This window comes from Bombus fervidus, chromosome 6, assembly GCF_041682495.2.
Source record: "Bombus fervidus isolate BK054 chromosome 6, iyBomFerv1, whole genome shotgun sequence".
NCBI classification, from domain to species: Eukaryota; Metazoa; Arthropoda; class Insecta; order Hymenoptera; family Apidae; genus Bombus; species Bombus fervidus.
In genome coordinates, this window is record NC_091522.1 from 4335181 (window position 1) to 4356224 (window position 21044).

At 35.1% G+C, this 21044-nt stretch overlaps 1 protein-coding gene across 2 annotated transcripts in view; it reads right to left on the reverse strand.

Annotated features, from left to right (window-relative positions):
• Positions 1-1128: 1128 nt before the first annotated feature.
• The window catches only part of LOC139988342 (uncharacterized), a 446678-nt gene continuing 426762 nt past the window's right edge, over positions 1129-21044 (reverse strand). For both annotated transcript variants that reach the window (XM_072005637.1, XM_072005638.1), the window contains one exon: positions 1129-1676. The gene's annotated coding sequence lies outside the window, so the exon portion shown is untranslated. The remainder of the gene's footprint in view (positions 1677-21044) is intronic.

Here is a 21044-nt window from a genome sequence, read left to right on the forward strand (position 1 = left end):
AAATTCAAATCAGTAAACGAAGTGAAAAACAGCCTCGAAGAATACTTTAAAAGTAATATTTTAAATATTTTAAAGTAAGTAAGAGAATTTTGGACAAAATGGCATTATGTGGCTCCCGGAGAGATGGCAAAAGGTGGTAGAAGAGAAAAGATCATACATTATTTAAGAAAGATATTTAAGAAAAAAGGAAACATATTTTATACTTACCTACTATTTAAAAAACGAAAAGAACTTTCTAGCCAACCTAATATATATTATATATATATATGTCGGAGATGAAAGGACAACGGGGTTGGAATTACTTGGAGAAAAACCTCAATAGCATTCACGAAATAACCCAGGCACAATCATTCGAAACTTGAGGCAATGAGCTTAGGCTCGAGGCGACAACCGGTCGCGGGATGAACGTTCCACCTAACAGAAAAGTACTAATATTATAAGACACACGTTATGTTAACAATCAAATCCCGGGTAAGAGCAATGTCGAAGCTACGCGGGTCTGCCTAGCAACGGTGGCTGCAGTTTTGTTGGTATCCCGGGTCAACGTTCAACAAAGCGAACGCAATCGTAAGGAGAGGAAAGTTTCCATCAGTCAATTATTCTTGTGATCTCCTTGGAGAGTGACACATCGTCTAGAGAGCAATATACCGAGCGTCATAGCGAACGTTACTTTTGTGCATAAAATTCTATTCTGAGTTTAACAAAGAGTTAGCCCGTGGACCGTGGATTCGCTATATCGAACCTAAGGTCATTGCCATTAGCGTCTAGTTACCGCGGTCACTGGTCGATCTTATTTCACCTGTATCCGTGATAATAAACGCTATCTCGATTGTGCAACAACAATGAACAACCCCGGCGAAGGTATTCTTTACACGCCCATAACCCAAGCCCCAACGTCAACCCGACATATATATATATATATATTGATAAGTAACAATATATACAGGACGATAAATATGAAGGAAATATAATCGGAACTCTAAAGAACTCAGTGTGCAATGGGTCTAACCGTAATACTCGTTTCTTCAATCAATATCATTCTCGATTCAATAAGCTTCAGCTATCCTTTCAGTAACGAGCGATAAATCTTTGATAACCACTATTGACGCAACATTCCAAACATCGCCAACTTCTTTTCGTTGGTTTCAACATTCTATATGTTCCGTCGTCCATTATTCTCCTACATCCGATGTTCCTCGTCATCGGGACAACGAACTACAAATAATCTTGAAGACTTTTTACGCACTGTCTAGAGCGTCCATCTAAATTAGATCTGTACAATAATGGCCCACTTTATAACGGCGATATTTCTCCAGCGAAAAAAAAGATTTTAATCTTTTTTTTTTACACGATTTTAAGTTAACTCGCGAATAATTATCGTCGAAACGATCGCCGATTTTTTCGAGGATGAGCTACTGATCAAATCGATCGACCGAAAAAGGAAATTCTATTATTAAAGGTAAAAACGATGTTTTTCTGTTTCACCGGTGTTCGTAAAGATCAGATCGATCAGGTAGATCGACGATCTATCGTTGATCCTGAGAATCGATTATCGTGACCGGTGCTTAGTCCGTGATTAATTAATCTCACCGACGACACGCGATATTATGTTGTTGCTTCCAGCCGTGAAATTCATGTCTGACCGCCGGTGGTTGTCTTGGCGCTGTTGCGATAACCTGAAACAAATTTTACATATTTAGCACACTTTATAATTTTTAGAAATATAGAATTTATTTTCAAGCAACATTGTATATTTTTCTTTTCGTATCCTTAACACGTTGACTACCACGCGAATTTGGATATATTTGTCCTCAAAGCGGCTGTAGATTGAAACATGCTACACCACAACATTTAATTAATTTTAAAAAATTAATCATTTTAAAAAATTTAGTAACGTGGGTCTTTGATGACCACCACTATATAGGTAGATGATATATTGAACTTCATGGAAAAACCAATTTGAAAACATAGTACCACATAGTTTATGAATATGAAAAGTAGAATACAATGTGCTACCTAAAAGAGACAAAAGTGAGGTTATGTCAACGGCACTATCTTCTAGTTTCTTGAAACAGAGTTTTTCTACTCACGTCGTCTAAACATTAGAATTAGAACTAAAATTCTTTGTTATTCACTATTCATAAAATTCATTGCCAGAAAATTTGGTATTTCTAAAATCACGGAAGGATTGTTTTAAACATTTATAATCTATAATCACGGCAATGTTAATATCTATAATCACGGTATTTACAGACACATTGTCCATGATCAAATATTCTCTATCGTGTGTTATTCACGCTCCAAAACACGTTCGAGTAATTAATCAACGCAAACATTAATGGAAACATATAGATAATCAACTATCCTATCCAAGTATACACGAGTCAAAGAGGTAGACCGGCTTTAATAATTCAAAATACGGAAGCGAAATCAATCTTGGACAAATACGTTCACGTAGAGTGGACCTTTGGACACTCACTAGTGGAACAGCGCAATAAAACCGAAATAACGTATTAACGTAGAAGATAAAAGGGTGCGGAGATGAGATTTTTTTACCGACCGTAATCCGTTTCATTTCCGTTTCAGGATTATTTGTAGGGGGATTCGCGTAACAACGTATACCAAAAAACGAACGGAACTCTACTCGAACTCCTCTCTACAAATACGATTCACTTCCTCTTCCCTTTTTCTTTGCTGACTATCCGTCAAACGTTCGAAGACAAATGACTTAGTCGACAAATGTTTCGTCCAAGAATGTAACAAAGAACATATAAGATTTTTGTCGATGAGGTTTATAATTTAATTGCGGTGGAAGGAATTCTTGAATACTATTTAATCACAGTAATTATGAGTCTTTTCTTTATAATATTAATTTTAGAATTTGTTACTTCTCTTGCATTTTATTATTATATAAAATTATGTCGTTAATCTAGTATTTCTTTTAGAATCATAAATTACAAAAAACAAATAGAGATATTTCGATCATCAGATTCAATTTCATTCCGACCAATATATTTTTACTACATGAAGACACGTTCTTCAACTAAGATTACATTAATACACTTATTTATTTCAACACGAATGTCTACAAGGAACAATTCACTTAAACGTAAAGTATTTCTTTGATTCAATTAAATCCAAGTAGCTCATCATCACTTCTGAATAAACATCACGACTAAGTAACTACCTATAGATATTCATCATACACACGTGTCACAGCTAAAGAATTAATTAATCGCAAAACATGCACGATACAACGCTAAACGAAGATCGTCCATTCAAGACGCTCTTTATCGCCTTCAAGATCCTTTGAGAGAATTTCAAAACTATACGAACACAACTCGGAACAGAAACGCGAGTTATTACGAATTTCATAGGAGTTCGTTACAAGACTCGGTTCCCGAAATACGACCAGCATCTCGGTTCAATCTTCCACGGAGATTGAAGCACCGTTGGGACATGTAACTTCGAATATGAATACATTGAGGGACGCTCGTCCGTGTTACGGACGGAACACGACGAAAATGTTGGTAACACGCATAGTACTACGTTTCTATGTAGACCAGCATGTTTCCATGCGCGCAGCTTTGTGTGTGAATTCAAATGAGAGACGTCGGTTCCCGTGTAGATGCGTGTAATGGATATTTGGCCTAGGAGAAGACATAGTTGTGCACGTGCAACGGAAATGTCGGATGAGTGCTGCTACACAATTTAAGTGTAGTTCCATTTGAACATATTAATTATTCATTTTACACGGAGCTTCAACGACACCCTTGGCTTTGATTGGCTCGTCGTGTAGAATCGATTACCTAATTATATCGACTGTGATTTAGACGTTGACGCCGATTTATTGCTTTGTACTCTGGTATACATATTCAGCTCGAAGAGTGAACGTTCGCGGATTCCGTTTCAAGAGTTCCGCTTCGCGTCAGGTTCGTCGAATGCATCGTTACTGATGCGGCTTGGATGAGCGATTTTGCAAATTCAATTATCAATTCAATTATGAAGCATTAAAGGACTGCTACAGAGTTATACTAATCATGAAAGTGCGAATGTTTACGGTAATTTAGATTTTTTTACATATCACTAAAGAAATTAAAATCTATTTGCAATGAATAGAGATTTGTTTTATCATCTGGATGTTATAGTAATTAATTTACAGATTCCATAGTTAAAATTATTATTATAAATTTACTTACAATAAGAAAATTTACACTAATACTAATCATGGGAGTGAGGATGTTTACAGTAATTTAGATTTTTTTTTAATATGACTAAAGAAATTAAAATCTATTTGCAATGAATAGAGATTTGTTTTATCATCTAGATGTTATAGTAATTAATTTACAGATTCTATAGTTAGAATTATTCTATAATATAGAATATAATAATATATCATAAATTTACTTACAATAAGAAAATTTATACTAATACTAATCATGAGAGTGATGATGTTTACAGTAATTTAGAATTTTTTTAAATATGACTAAAGAAATTAAAATCTATTTGCAATGAATAGAGATTTGTTTTATCATCTGGATGTTATAGTAATTAATTTACAGATTCTATAGTTAGAATTATTATCACAAATTTACTTACAATAAGAAAATTTATACTAATACTAATCATGAGAGTGAGGATGTTTACGGTAATTTAGATTTTTTCTACATATCACTGAAAAAATTAAAATCTATTTGCAATGAATAGAGATTTGTTTTATCATCTGGATGTTATAGTAATTAATTTACAGATTCTATAGTTAGAATTATTCTATAATATAGAATATAATAATATATCATAAATTTACTTACAATAAGAAAATTTATACTAATACTAATCATGAGAGTGAGGATGTTTACAGTAATTTAGATTTTTTTTAAATATGACTAAAGAAATTAAAATCTATTTGCAATGAATAGAGATTTGTTTTATCATCTGGATGTTATAGTAATTAATTTACAGATTCTATAGTTAGAATTATTATCACAAATTTACTTACAATAAGAAAATTTAAAAAGCTTACTTTTCTCTATTACATAAATGGGCCTGAGCAGTGTAGTGTACCAATCAACATTAAATTAATATCGAACCTTAAATCACGAGTACATGTTGATTATTACATAAATATTGTATGAATAAAAGTGCAGTTGAAAATGGACATTAACAAGGGCATTGCTAGAACGTCGTTAAGATGAATAACAATTAATATACTTAAAATAAATGGAATACACTTAAACGTTACTATCGACGAATCTCAAATTGTAGCAATCTCTAGTTATCGCAATATGATAGCGACGAATTTCAATTCGCAGGACCCCATGACCATAAAGTTCTTAATGAACACTGGACTAATAACTCGTGGATATTGTATAGATATCAGGTTGCACGATCCAGAATTGTCAGTATCAGCTTTCAAGACCCGTAGCCCGTCGTTATCGTAGACAAAAGCTCGTCGTAATCAAAGATTCATCAGAAATCACTTGATACGTGTATTAAGTTACGTGTTACTGAACGTCTTATTAAAAAACACTACCAGCAACGAATGTTTTCGAATACGATGACCAAATGACATTATATTAAACAGTATAGAGTTTCAAATAGATTGAATCGTACACCGCAAAAATCGATATACCCAGCACTCTCGGCGCATCCAGTGCACTCATTTATCACTATGTCACTATAGCGATCGCATAAATCAAACCAAAAGCGTGCAGCTCTGGTTACACCTTCGAATCTTCGATGCACCGGTTTTAAAACTCGAACGTGGCTCGTTCTGCCGATTCGATATGGGACAAAACCAGGAGACAAAGGCCATTGTCTTCCTAACATTCGGAAAAATGATCCAATAAAATGATGATAAATCTTGATCCTCAGCGGCTCAGTGCAAAACCAGGATATTCTTCTTCTTTGTGTAGTTTCGTATTTGTTTCTGGTAAGACGATGAAAAATTGTCAAACAACTCCTATTGATTGTGTTGAATGAGCAACTCACTGATTCACCAAGAGATAAATACGATCAAGTCACTATGGCTAAATATATTAATCACTGGTCTCTCATTCAGAATTTAGTTTAGTTAGTCAACTAACTAAACTGAGAGTCATAGCTATTTTCTCTCTACCAAAGCTAGATATATAAGATGCTAATGGATATGTTAAATTTAAATTGACAATTTTGATTGATTCTGCAGTAGACTAGAGTTATAGGTTATGAAACGTTAAGAAATATATTGAGTAGTTTTAAGCGGTATGGATTTCATGTGTCTCACTCGGATCCCAATTGTACGTGAACGTTAAATTGTTCGCAAACAATTCACGTTAAATTTCAAAACGTGTCATTTGATTTTCAATGCGCTTGTCAACGCATGTATGAATATAAAAAAAAGGCGAGGAGAACTCAATTTTTCATCGTTGACGGATCAAAATTTAGTTTCTTAAAAGAAGAGATTTACAAATGGATTTTCATGAAAGAAGAAAGGACGGAGAATAGCGTTCATTTCTACAGAATCATCCTGTATACGATGCAAGGCCAATCGACGCGTCGCATCGTTGCAGATTCTGCAAAAGCCGCCGCGTCGGCGTGCCACGATTGCAGGATTGACGAATCGAAAGCAAAACGGGAAAAACGAATAACAACGAGAGAAAATTGGAAATTCGGAGATTCGTGCCGGAGGAAACCGGTGACGAGGATAAAGCGGCCTTGAACAATGGAGCGGCGTCGGTTATAACTCTTCTTGCAGTAGATTTATGACAGTTTGACGAGTGGCTGTCCAACTCGCGCAATCATGCCACTCTTACGGATTTGCCGTAAACACTTTACGTATTTACATTCGCGAAATGTTTCACAGCTTTTTCTTATTTTTACACGTTTGTTGGATGATCAATCAAAATTCCAACAAATTTGTTTCACAATAATATTCTACAACATCAAATGTACAATAATGTATAACAATAATGGCAGTTCAGTAGTAAGAAAAATATCTGATCAGCCAAAGGTACAGTCTTCATTAACTGTATACAAGGTGTTTCAGTTTTTTCCAGCAAAACTTATCACGATATTCGATGGATAGAAAGGAAATAGAAAAATAGAAAAAGATATTATATATCCAGAATAGAAAAATATTTTCATCTCCGATATCACTCTATTTCAGGTTATTGAACTTTTATATATAGATAACTAGAAAAAGAAATGTCGAAAAATATTGATACGTGTAGGAAATTGATACATAGAATTTGCTGGTTCTTTGAAACAAAGCAAAATAAATTCAATGTTCTATTCTGGTCAGTTGTGTAGTGATAGGAAAGCTGAACACCTTAAAGCAGAGTATTAATAGGTAATGATTTCATTGATTTGAAATGGATCTTTTTTTACAGCATAGTGGTGTTTCTATTCACTGTTTCCCAAAATCATCTATTTCGTATTTATACATGGTGAAGAAATAGTTTAATCGTTCGGTGAAGAATCCGCTGTAACACATGGTAAACTCGGTAAAATACACGGTTTTTAATATGACAGCTGAAAGGGTATGTAGTTCTAGAATTTCATCAGGCTTGTCAAGTTTTCATCTCACCAAATTGTTACGAATTGTTATGAATTCAACTCTTTAATTGAGTTTGGCGATCGATATCGCCAATATAGTCGCGTTCCTTTTTACCTCGTCAAAATGAACAATTTTTACGTAGAGCGAAGGCAAAGCTTAAAAATATTGTGTCTACGTTGAAAAAAGTTATGTGCATGAGAGAGTCGAAATTGGGTTGGAGATTCGGTAAAATTAGAACACCCAATACGTATCCACTTTTGTTGAGATTATAAGGATTCAAGAAAAAAAATATGCAATACAAAAATATTGCTTAAGGTAGAAAATATAACGATTTAAACAAATTTCTATAAATCACGTTAGATGATCTTTGATGATTTGCTAAATGTAATTTCAAGTAAGTACATAGTGTCCTCATTAATATGAAGACGAGTTCAACGAGTTATACATACATAATACATTATGAAATAAAATGGGTAATTATCGATATTACACCCATCTCACCAATTTCGATAGTTTTTGAACATGTTGTAAAAATCAATATTTTGAACCATCTTTTTTATAACCTTCGCATGGCCTTAGTTTCTAAGATATTCGTAAAAATTGTTGATGTCACACAATGAATTCTGCTGATAATTCCGCTATCGTTGTAGCGCCTTACGGTAAAATGGCATCTAACTCAAACGTAAGAATAAGATATACTACTAACCCACTTGCATCCAAGCGCGGATTAATCCGCGTGCTGCGACTGCTTTTTATTTCAGTCGCTAAGAATTCTTCAGACGTGAGAGATCACGTTTGACCCGTTTGTCAGCATCTCGCCTATATTTATTGTATCGACCATTTTAAAGAATTCCACGAGAAATAATATGATTTAATTTCTTATTTCTTATTTTTTTTTAAATAAATAATTTTTTCCCTCTGTTATAAAGAATGTAAGATGCGATGTTTGCGAAGTAATATTGTCTACCAATCGTTTTGGACAGTAAATTTTCGATAAACTCCATGAAGAATTCGGATGTCATTTACTGTACTACCAAATATCTAGGAATACATTTAGACACACACCTTACATGGAAGCACCATATAAAATCAATAATAAACAGAATAAGTGCAAAAAGGAAGCAGATGTACTGGTTAATCAATAAAAAATCTAAATTAAGCATAATGAATAAACTAAATATATATAAAACAATAATCAAACCAATCTGGACATACGGAGTCCCACTATGGGGGACGGCAGCAATGAGTCACATAAGCAAAATAGAAATAGAGCAAGCAAAAATTTTAAGGACAATAGTTAACGCTCCATGGTACGTCAGAAATGAAGACCTACGAAAAGATCTAAAAATTCCAACAGTCAAAGAGGAAATCGCTAGATACGCAAAAAAGTACAAAGAAAGACTTGCAGCACACCCAAAACAGCTGGTTGCTGAAACAAATAAAACCAAAATAGAAAGAAGACTGAAGAGGAAGCATCCCGCAGACCTCGCAATAGAGATGCAAGAGGAAACCTAGAAGATGGAACCCCGCTGGGGGTAACCATCCACATGCTATATTTTATTCTTTAAGCTATGATATTTTACCAAATGTCCTTCTGCACAAATTGTAAAAATTTTAACAAATAATCAATAAAAAAAAAAAAAAAAAAATTTACTGTACTACATCCGACCGCGCGCGGTCATAGGGACCAGTCCTCGTAAGTAGGGCCATGATGCAAATGGGCTAATATGTCTATCTGTGAAGTCACAAATACAGTTAACACGTTTGTCTCCTCACTCAATCTCCATATTTTATACATATATGAAATACGAACAAAAAATAAGAATTAGGTCTGGATTAAGTGTTGTATTATGGAACCGCCTTACGGCAATCAGACTGACACGGATGCATAATGATAGGCAGAATTTACTGTAATGGTACCGACGATTCATTGGAAATATCTCGGAAACTAAGGCCGAGCGGCTATTTCATATATAGAAAAAATTTGTTCTAAACGTTGATCTCTATGACATATTCAAAAATCATCGCAATCGGTGACGTGGACGAGATATCGATATTTACCATTATTGCATTGTGTTAAACACGTGAAAGTCAATGTCTATCCTGGCAAAAATTAAGAAGACGGTCAAACTTTACCGATAATCAGAACAATGATTAAAGAGGATGATCGATTGTTCAATGAGTGATTGGATGCGTTGGAACGGTTATTCTAATAATATTTAAAATTATGTATATAATATATTCTAGTTATATCGCGATATTATGTATATAGTAATATCGTAAATAAAGAACACGACAACAGAGAAAGATATTTCCGAGATAATAAACGTATTTGAAATAAAGAACTTTCCCTTTGAACGAAAATTCCCCATTTCTCATTATTACAATAACAACGATAATAATAAATAAGCACCTATAATAAAAGAGATGAAATATTTGCTCTTGAAATTTTTAGCTTATGTTGCGTCTCTGTGTTGAAGGACTCTACAAATTGCATATGGGAATATCCAACCACGCGGCTATGTTTTGTTTATACTTTCGTTTTGGAACGTGATAAATCGGTCGGAGAGGAAGATACGCGGCCGGGCAACGCAGTTACAGAATTAATGAGTCCGATGAATGCGCTTGTTGTTCCATCGATTCTCCATTTGCGGTCACTTTTTTGGACATCAGCCAGCGATCGAGTACTGGAACGGTTGGCGGCGTGGAAAAAGGAGACCGACACGTTCGAACGCGTGTGAAAAACAGCGCGGTTCTGTTCGTTAAGCCGACCAATCCGTTTATCCATGCCTTTCGTCAAATTAATCGCGATCCTAGCTTCGCGACAGTCGATTAATTACCCTCACAATAGCATCACAACCGATACCAGAAGGTGTGATAACTGTGACGTAGAATCCGGCTGAATCGACTGTTGTATAAATCTCTACACAACGTTTTGTGTACGGGAATTCGAATCTGTTTGTACTTTAACACATTCACGATTGATTATTTGAAGAAAATTCAAAGGTAGAAAGAGATTTTGCAAATAAGTGAAGAAGAAAAATTTGAAAAGCTTCCTTTCAAATATGTTATACTTTATATAGCTTATACATAATTATTAATTCAAGTAAATATAAGAAATTTCTTTTTCCTTAGAATTAATATGTGGCAGATGATAAATGGGTCGGTATAACGAAATGACGAGAATGATTGCTGCTGCAACTGTCAAATGTATTTAGAATAAATAATTAAACTAGTTTGATACCGTCGATAGACGTTCGTGCAAAGTGTTTAATAAAATAGAATAGGCCGCTCGCGGATAACTTGATAATAACTCATAGATATTCAGTATGTCTCGATAATCGCTCAGAATTGATTACTTGTAATTGCTTCGCTCACGATCGTGTCCGCTTATTTATACTGATCGGAGGGGGGGGGGGAGTTGAAAGATTCAAATTCGATTTGGAACGACGGTTGCCCTCAACGGTGACATTGTTTTTGCCTGGAGATAATCTCGCGCCAATTTCGTATGTCAAAGCGGTATCCGTAATCCAAGGCACAACAACAACATGAGTCACTCTCGCTTCGCCTCGTCCTATGACTCATGTGTCGTCACGAATATTAATACGTTTGTCGCCACTTCGCACATATCTATGTGGAGAGTGGTATACTTCTGTGAGGGCCCCGTCACCATAGTATGGTGACGCTCTTCTTGTTCGAGTTAATTAAATATACGATATTATATAGAGGATATACAACATAAAAATATTAAGAACACATTATACCATACTTTTTATTAATTTATATTCTGGATAATATATTATATTATTCTATATCGCTCCTATTCTATATCTACTCTCCTCACTTTAAAATATATTTTCACGCTGTTTAATAAACATTTTGAGGATGAAAAAATCACTGATGTACGTCTCACAAGTATGCTTCTCGACCAAATGAAAGATCTGAGATATCTGCCATAAGATCCCTCGGAATACTCTAGTTGAAAAGCTTATCGCTTTCTCCATTTCAGAACTAAATAATCTTTTCTTTACAACGAATCGAAGGCGACAAACGATGAATTCCTGCTTGCCGCTCTATTTACATTCTGCGTACCGGCGGTCGGATTTGGGCTCCGCACATCCCAATGATGTCCCCTTCACTTACGAAGTACGTTCGAGAATTTTGAGCCGTAAACATAAACAAGCTCGCGCAGCCTTCGAGCCATTCGCACGATGATCGGGCCAATCGTAAATATTACGAGCAAATAGACAATAAAAATAGACAAGGCAATAACAATCAATAACAAAACATCATTGAAAAAACAAACAAGGTTACCAACGAAACAATACATCGCGACTTTAAGATACCCACAGTCAAAGAAGAAATATCCAAGTTCAGAAACAGATATAATATAAGAATTAACAACCACCAAAACTCATTAGTTACCCAATTACTTGACACGACGGATCGGATCCGCAGACTAAAAAGACAATACCCTTTAGATTGAAGCATTAGATTCAACTAGAATCAAACATACTATTGTTGGAATACAACGATATTACACGCATAGGCACAAATGTTCTTACACAAGCACCCACACAGGCATTTGAACAGGACACTTATGCAGGTCATACTCATTACTGTATAGAGAGTGGGGTTCAAAGTACTTAAGGGATCATGGGTTACTACGTAAGTCTAGTCTGAGAATAACTGACCAATACTTAACAATTCTATACCACTCACTTATATACATTTGGTTCTGTAGTTCTGTTTAATAAACTTCACACAGGCATTTGAACAGGTCATACTCATTACTGTATAGAGAGTGGGGTTCAAAGTACTTAAGGGATCATGGGTTACTACCTAAGTCTAGTCTGAGAATAACTGACCAATACTCTACAATTCTATACCACTCACTTATATACATTTGGTTCTGTAATTCTGTTTAATAAACTTCACACAGGCATTTGAACAGGTCATACTCATTACTGTATAGAGAGTGGGGTTCAAAGTACTTAAGGGATCATGGGTTACTACCTAAGTCTAGTCTGAGAATAACTAACCAATACTCAACAATTCTATACCACTCACTTATATACATTTGGTTCTATAGTTCTGTTTAATAAACTTCACACAGGCATTTAAACAGGTCATATTCATTACCGTATAGAGAGTGGGGTTCAAAATATGTAAGGGATGATCATGGGTCACTACCTGCGTCTAGTCTAAGAGTAACTGGCCAACAATCAACAATTCTTGCATACTTTGTTAATTATATCACTCGCTTATATACATTTGGTATACATTTAAGTTCTGCTTAATAAATATCACTGAATATTATTTTAACATAAACATTGTGTCTTTCACAGATTATTAATCTTAACTTTAAGATTAAATTCTAATACTATAAACTCTTATAATCCAAGTTACAGTACCACGCCATAATAATTTACTTACAATTCTCTATGAGAATTGATTGTAAATAAACTACCAAATAAAAAAAAAAAAAAAATTGTATAACATGTAGCAACCTCCTGACAGAAGTTTTTACGTACTCGCTCTATCTCCTCACTTTCTCAATTCACTCGTCTCCCACCAGAAATAGATTTATTTCCTACTGATTTTTCGATTCCGTTATATCGTTTTATCATATTTTGACAATTTTTATCTATCAATTACGTTCATCATTGCATAGTTAAAAAATACGTTCTACGATCTAGTTACAATACCAATATGTTGATTATCTTTAATACAAAGAAATTATTAACCAGTAGAAGTTTGCAACTAAGTGATTAGCTGCTACATTTCGATATCCGATTTTTGTTCTATTATTTGTTCCTTTTAACCTCTAGCAAACGGTAGGGTAAAAGACCAAGGAGAACAACAATTCGCGGTAGCGGCCATTAAAAGAGAAGTACGATGAACGAAGCAAGCATGGAAACGGTACGGTTCGATCGTTATTTCGCAATAGTAAAACAGTGGCTCGTTATCCCGACTTCGTTCGTCATTCGGACGATACTGGCAAAGCGGCTTGTCAGCTGCACGAATGGTTACCGAAGAATGGATAATGAAACTTCGATCAAACGGGAACTAATTTCTATTATTTGCGTCGAAACGCTTTCGAGAGTTTCGAAGCATCGAACGATCCTATCCGTCTCTTTATATCGTAGCAATAGAGAGACAAAGAGAGGGAGGACAAAAAGAAGAGAGAGAGAGCGTAATTCCCTGAAAAGAATAACGGAGAAAGGGAGGCTTTAATCCTCTGCAAGTTCTCGTCCCGCCATAACTTCGTTTACCCTCTCGTTTAACGCATCCAGGTTCGTTCCTGTTGATGAGCAAAAATACTGTCACGGAAAACATTCTAATTTCTCGTTATATATTTTTAGACGTGCGACTAGAGAAGCAAGTTCCCTTCAAAGACACGTAATTTTCCATTCCAGTGTTGTGCTAAACCTAGCGACTGAATAGTAACACGTGCTTGTTCCTCCCTTCTGAAGAAAAAAAAAAAAAAAAAAAAAGAGAAAAGAGAGAAAACGGAGCACGAGGTTGTAGTTTAATTAAGTTTAAGCACTTAGGAAAGCGCTGTAAATTTCGTGTCTGTTGAATTAAAGACGTCTCGGCGTAGACAATGGCGGGGAAGCAATTTATTGTACAGTGGGAGAAAAACTGTATGATCTAAGAGATTTGGTGAAAACATTTACGACACAAGGAATTTCGTGACTTTAAAGGTAAAGTTTCTAAAAGAGACTGTTCCCCTTTTAGTTTGGAAAGTTTTAAATGTCATATGCTCTTTGTGATAAGCGGCCATTGTTTTAGAATGAAATTTGGCATTCACGCTTTGAAACTTCACACAATATTCGAAGAGAATATTTTTATGTGACAGAATTTTGATGGAATCTTGATGGAATGAAATGAGAAAAGACAGAAATAAGAAGAGGAATGCGACCCTCTTTGTTACATAAATATGATATCTTTGTCCATTTCTTGTTCGTTTTTTCTCAATTATTATCTAAAAGTAAATCTTTCTATCACAAAATCAATAACTAGAACAAATACTAATAACAAATCAATCTATCAATCATGTAGGAATTTTTCTCTGTTATTTGCTCGGTTGATGTAATAATAGAACCATTCGTAGTAACGATGCTCTAATTATTGTCAGCTAATTCTAATTATGTCCAAAGTAGAGTATAAATTCCGAAGACGATTGGAGCAGAGACTGAAAACTCGATTGGAAAGTTGGACAGTAGCTTTTAACGTGGTTATAAAACGGTTATAAGACGAGAAAGGAACGGCGGTGAATGGCAGCGTACATTAGCTGTAACCCCGTTTTCTACAGACGATTCCTCACACTCGCGATAAAGGGCGCGGAATGGATCTGTCAATTAGCGTGAGGCGAAGTGCCAATTACTCCCTGGAAAAGTGTGCAAAGCGGATTCCTCATTAAATTCTGTGGCTGGCTTTCTTTGATATGCTGTCTACTGCATCGAGAAAGATCGAGAGCTTCACAACTCGTAAAGAAGCGTGAGTAACTGCGGAAACGTGGAATTTTTTGAAGACATTGCACATATTTTATATTTATAATATTCAGAATAGAAAATTGAAACTGCAGTTAGAGTTCACAATTAAAGTATATACATTTTATTACAATTACAACTTGTCTTTATTAAATAAGAATTATAAGTGTCACGAGTAAAATTCTATGTTACGAGGCAGGTGTTAAATAAAGTTCTTTTTTAAATGGAGCTCGAAGGATCAACGGTTATTGAAGATTGATGGCAAACCTTGAAAGCTTATTGATTTTGTTTTAAACTCGGTTCGTGATTCTTGAGATAACGCAAACCGTTTCGCAATTGGATTAAACGATGAATCACAGCTACTAAACTGTTTACATTACGGATCACCGTTCTTCCATGTTCCTTCGTTCCTGTTCCAACCGCGCGATAATGCGAAGAGAAAATATTAAGCCGGGATATGTTTCTTAATCTCGTTAGTTACAGCATTGTTAATCGGACTACAATCGCGCTAGTGCACAAACATTAAGAAGACACTGCGCAACAGAATGTTCTAAATCTCTATTTCCTGACGTTTTAATCTACATATTCCTTTGAAATATGTATTATGTACTATGCACACGAAAAGAAATATAACAAATGTTCCTTGTTTCTCTCAAAAACAGGACACAAGACACAGGAAGATACAACAAGATGCAAGAAACAAAGAAATAGTATGTACTTCAAATTTCGAACACTTACAAAGTCAAATAAAAATTTCTTCTTGAACCCTGCAACATTTTTTGGACCACCCTTCACTCAATCGTGTCATTTTATCTTTCAAAATTTTCAAAATTTATAATTGAAAAATAGAGAAGACAGTAAGATGCAAGAAACAAAGAAATAATATGTACTTCAAATTTCGAGCACTTACAAAGTCAAATAAAAATTTCTTCTTGAACCCTGCAACATTTTTTGGACCACCCTTCACTCAATCGTGTCGTTTCATCTTTCAAAATTTTCAAAGTTTATAATTGACAAATAATTGTTATTAATATGTATATCAATTTTATACCACAACTTCAATCAACACATTCGTTTACAGCATCACATACTTATGACGTTTCAGGAGCAATTTACATTTAATTCTAATCCAAACAATTTTCTAAGTTGTGAAATAAATAAATGTACACGTAAGAAGATAAATCTCAAGCAGTTATTATTGAGATATGTATAATTTTGTGTGCTAGATTAGGTTAGATGCGTAATAGTACTACTTATATGTAAATATCAATGCGTAAAAGCATGTGTGTGTGCAGCGTCTCAAAAACAGATGAATATAAACTGTTCAGTCGGTTAACAGTCAGGTACGGAAGTGCTGAGACGCGTGCAAGTTTGTATCGATGAATATCATTGGAATCATTTATAAAATAAATATATAACTATTCTAATATAAATTCCAAGTGTAAATTTAATATCCATACACCATTATCTCGGCTATTAAGATCCGAAATTCTCAACAGTTATTATAGTAAATACACGTATATTTTAATATATTAAAAATATTATACAAAAATGCAAAAAATAAAATTTGATCTGTGGTGGATATTTTATTCCAATCCTTTATGACAGCGAACGTATGAAAGTATTAAAAGCCTTATTTTTAAAACTCGAACGAGATTGTAGTATAGATTTGCAAAAACGGTAGCAGAGTTGTTAATGATCTGCAGTTTATTGTACTCTGATGAACATTATCGATATCGATGTACAGAGCGCGATACGGAACATGGATCGTCATTGGTCGAGGAACGCGACAGTTCGCGATGAGAGATGAACGGATGCGACGTCATTGGTGCTCGCTCGCGGTGATCTATGGTAACTGATAATGAAAGCACGGAAGGTGAGATACGGCTGGTCGCAGGCTGTGTTGCATAAGCTACAGTTTCCGCGGAACCCGTCACATGGCACCCCAGTTTCCTTCTCCCCTCCTCTGAAACTATATCCTCGAAATACTGTGGAATCCCCTTGATAAAACCTTGAACTATGAATATCGTTAATTCATCGACCGTATCGACGTTCGATATGAAACAAATGTGTGTATGAGACGAGATTGAAATAGTGACGTGTGGGGATCCAGAATCTTCGAAACGGAACCGAGGAATATATCATACGCTAGATAGAGCATAGAATAACGAACTACGACTGCAGGCTACCGGTTGCATTCGATCGTTTTCTGCTCCGTTCGCGAGTTTATGAGAAATCAGGGGCAATTTCCGGTTACCGTTCTCAGACACAGGACACACCGCCATGTGTCACTCTGCTGCGGTGTTGTCATGATTTGTCTCCTCAAAGCTTAAATGTGAATCTCTGGAGAGGTTCGTATCTTTTATGGTTCTAGGGTTTTGTGAACACATTGTGTACGACTTAAGGCGCTCCCAGGGTCCGCACATTTTTGAACGCACCAGAAGCATGTTTGGCAAGCAATGGGATACATATATGCAGATTTTTAATTTGCATTTGGTATTATATTTTTTATTTAGTCTTCTTCAATACCTAATCGCATCACTTAATTCAAGAATATTGCTGCTATCACTGAATTCATTTCCGTCGCAAGAGTTATTTGGTGCATCAGATAAAATCATCAAACAACAATTCATTTTGACTTTCATTTTCTTTACATCTATGTGTCATTTTGCTACTTTTATAGAATTAGGGCCTATTTCATAAAATAATTTTTGTTATAAATTATCAGTAACAGATTGAGAATGTAAGTGATTTTTAAAAAGCTGTTTCCTTACAAATTAAAACACGAACTTTGAAATAACAAAATGTACAGCAATAAAACACTTTATAAGGTACGGTATACGATCGACACAGATCGACCGATGTACTGGCTATACTGACTGATAGTTTTTACATGCTTGGAATGTCAACATTCAGTTGTTTTGCTAATCATTTGTCACAAGAAAGAACAAGGCATTACCCTGGTAACGTAACAAAAACATTTGTCTCTGGTTACCTAAGTCATCGATTCAGTCGAAAAAACATGAAAACAAGATATCTCGTGACCCGGTCACAACGGTTGGCTTGCTAAAAACGAGATATGTAGTGACTCATACGCAATATGTAAATAAAGAAAATTTAAGAATACTGTGAATTTTGGTAGCATGTTTCTGTTAAGGAAATTAGATGCTATGATGTAAATAGGTGATACAATCTATTCATTTCAAGCGTGTTAAATTATTTATTCTTTATCTTAATGACTTTATCTTAAGGATTTAATATACAATAAAGCGATTTGACAGTATTTTTGTTATTTTTGCTAATAATGAATAATTAAGCAGATCATCCTTAAATATATTTATATATTTCAATAGACAGTCATCAGTAAAATTGATATAAGAAAATTTATCTCTTTTTCCTGAAACACTTTCGAAAGTTCGTCATCTAGTCTTCCACAATTTCATCCGTTGCATTGGTTAAACTTCTAGTTATTCCCGGTTATTTACGATCATCGATTAATTTATTAGTGCTAAACGACGCATGATAAAACGGTGTTCACGCGGACATTTCACAGCCAACCCTTTCATTCTATTTATTCCACTAGCTCACGGAGTGATGAAACGTAAATCGTGTAAAATCCAATTAAATAGATTTGATTTCCATGATCGAGCCCAACCGTTTAAATTGTAGTAAATCTCTCTCTCTCCCTCTTTCTTCCTCACGCTGTAGCTTGCAATATTTTACTCTATATCGACTGGTGGAAGCAAACGACGAAATCGATTTCCATCTATAGCGAAGAAACGGACGTTTCGCTTTTGTTAACGAAACTCAAGCGAAGCGAAGCGAGGAGTTTACCCGAGAAACACCGATCACTGATTATTTATTATTAATCTGACGAAACTGAGGGATTCTGCGAATTTCCAGTAAGTTTCTAGGAAAATACTGGCATCCTTGTAAATTTTAATCGAGGGGATTGAATTATTTAACGATGTGGATAACCGTGGCCATCAAGGTCCGGAAACTCGTCGAAAGTTATCGAAATGAAGATGGACGAGCTTAACTTATTTTCTATACCGAGACGCGTATCTTCTGATGCATTATGAAAAATGTTTCAGGACGAAAAAATTTCTTAGTTGCTGAAATACGAAACGAAATATTAACTTCTTAGTTGAGGAACATGAGTTCATTCGCATTTTCAATCCCTCGAATAATAAATTCTAGTAATAATTTCTTTATCTAATTGTAATTCTATTATTCAGAGAAACATAATCATTTATAATAATAACTTCATTTTATTAATTATTAAAAGATTATAATTTTCTTATTTAGCAAAAATGTCATGAAAAAAGAACATTTTTAAAAACAGAAATTTCTATCAATTTCTTTGTTCAGGGTTAATAATTTTACTAGGGGAAACAGATATTTTAAAAAGAAACCAATTTTAATTAAATCAATTCTAATGTTTGCTAATGTAAGTATGATATAATTTAGTTATCTCTACGTAAGTTGATCTAACCAACCAAAATTATTATACTTTATCAGTTATTAATTTACAAGAGTTTCAATATAAAGAACCTGATTAATCGGTTAGGCGACAAGAATCACGTGGAAATCGATCAATTTGTTTCTCATTAAACCATGAACATATAGATATTTTCACTTGAAACCTCTGGAAATTGAGGCAGATTTAGCTAGGGAAACTTGACGCAACTTTCTTTCGAGCCGATGAACTATCGAGTTGCGCATCTGAAAACTCGTCTGTAACTCGGATTGCGGAAACATCCAGCGAATAAAGAAGAAATAAATGACGTGGCTAAGGAAAAACGAGACAGACTGATATAAAGAGTTCGGCAGAAAAGAAAATACTTTGATACAGGGAACTTCGTGAAGTAGAAATTGAATCAAAACGCGAGTGAAACGAAACAAAACGATCGGCGAAGGAAAAAGAAAACCAAAATGAAAAGGAATCATAGCTGGATGTTGCGTCGAGAGGAAATTTAAAGAAGAACAAAGCGGAAAATCCGACGTGTTAAAGATAAAGAGCAAGCGGCGCATGGAACAGAAGGAACAGACAAACCGAAAAGGAAGATCATAAAACAGAGGAAAGTGGGAATGACGGGATAGAATGAGAAAAAAGAGGAAAGATTTGGGATGAGATAAAAAGAGAGCAAAGTGAAGAAACGGAAACAGAGAGTTACGAAGGGAGCACTAAATCCCAGGACCAGGAAAAGCGCACCGGGCAAAAAAGCAAAAGAGAAAATAAAGGACAGAGAAAGCGAGCAAGGTGGAGGAAAGTTGACAGAAATGAAGGAAGAAAGCCTTGGTGGAATGCTATCAAACGGCTCGCAATCGCAAACAAACCTACTCATTTCGTGAAAAGAAGGGAATGAGAAAAGAGCGAGCAGAGCCTGCGAAAACAGAGTAGCCATACACCAGTGACAAAAAGGAAACTGCAAAAAATAAAACGGTGAAAAAAACGGAGACATACAAAAGAGTTCTATTAGACTAAAAATAACGAACGAAAGATACGAATATCGAGGAGAAATCCAGAGACACGACGATTGCGGATTGGATACACGAAATTCGAAAGCGGATCGTAACTATTCTCGAATCGCTATTGGCTGTGTTTCTCGAACGATTTAAGCGACACGCTGGAGCATTAATAAATATGCGAATAGACAGACTGCTCGGTAGCAATCGAATAGACGACGAGGAACGTGATAATATGATCGTCGTAATAACCATAATTGGCAAAGACGGTTTTATACAATCGCAGAGGCTGTTGCTATGCAGTTTCCATAGAAACATTCGCGAGGATGCAAAACAAGATCGTATTATCGGATCTCTACAGTGAAACGAGAGAATCTATGGTTAGATCTTTCTTCTAGTTTCCGTGAAACGACACGACGAAGGTTCAAATTGGAATCGTAGCCCAGCTTCTATAGTAAGCGTTTCGCTTTTCGAGCCAATCGATTCTCCAAGACGAGTTGTTCAGGCCGTTTTACGATCGTTTCGCTGGATTAGGTGGTTTG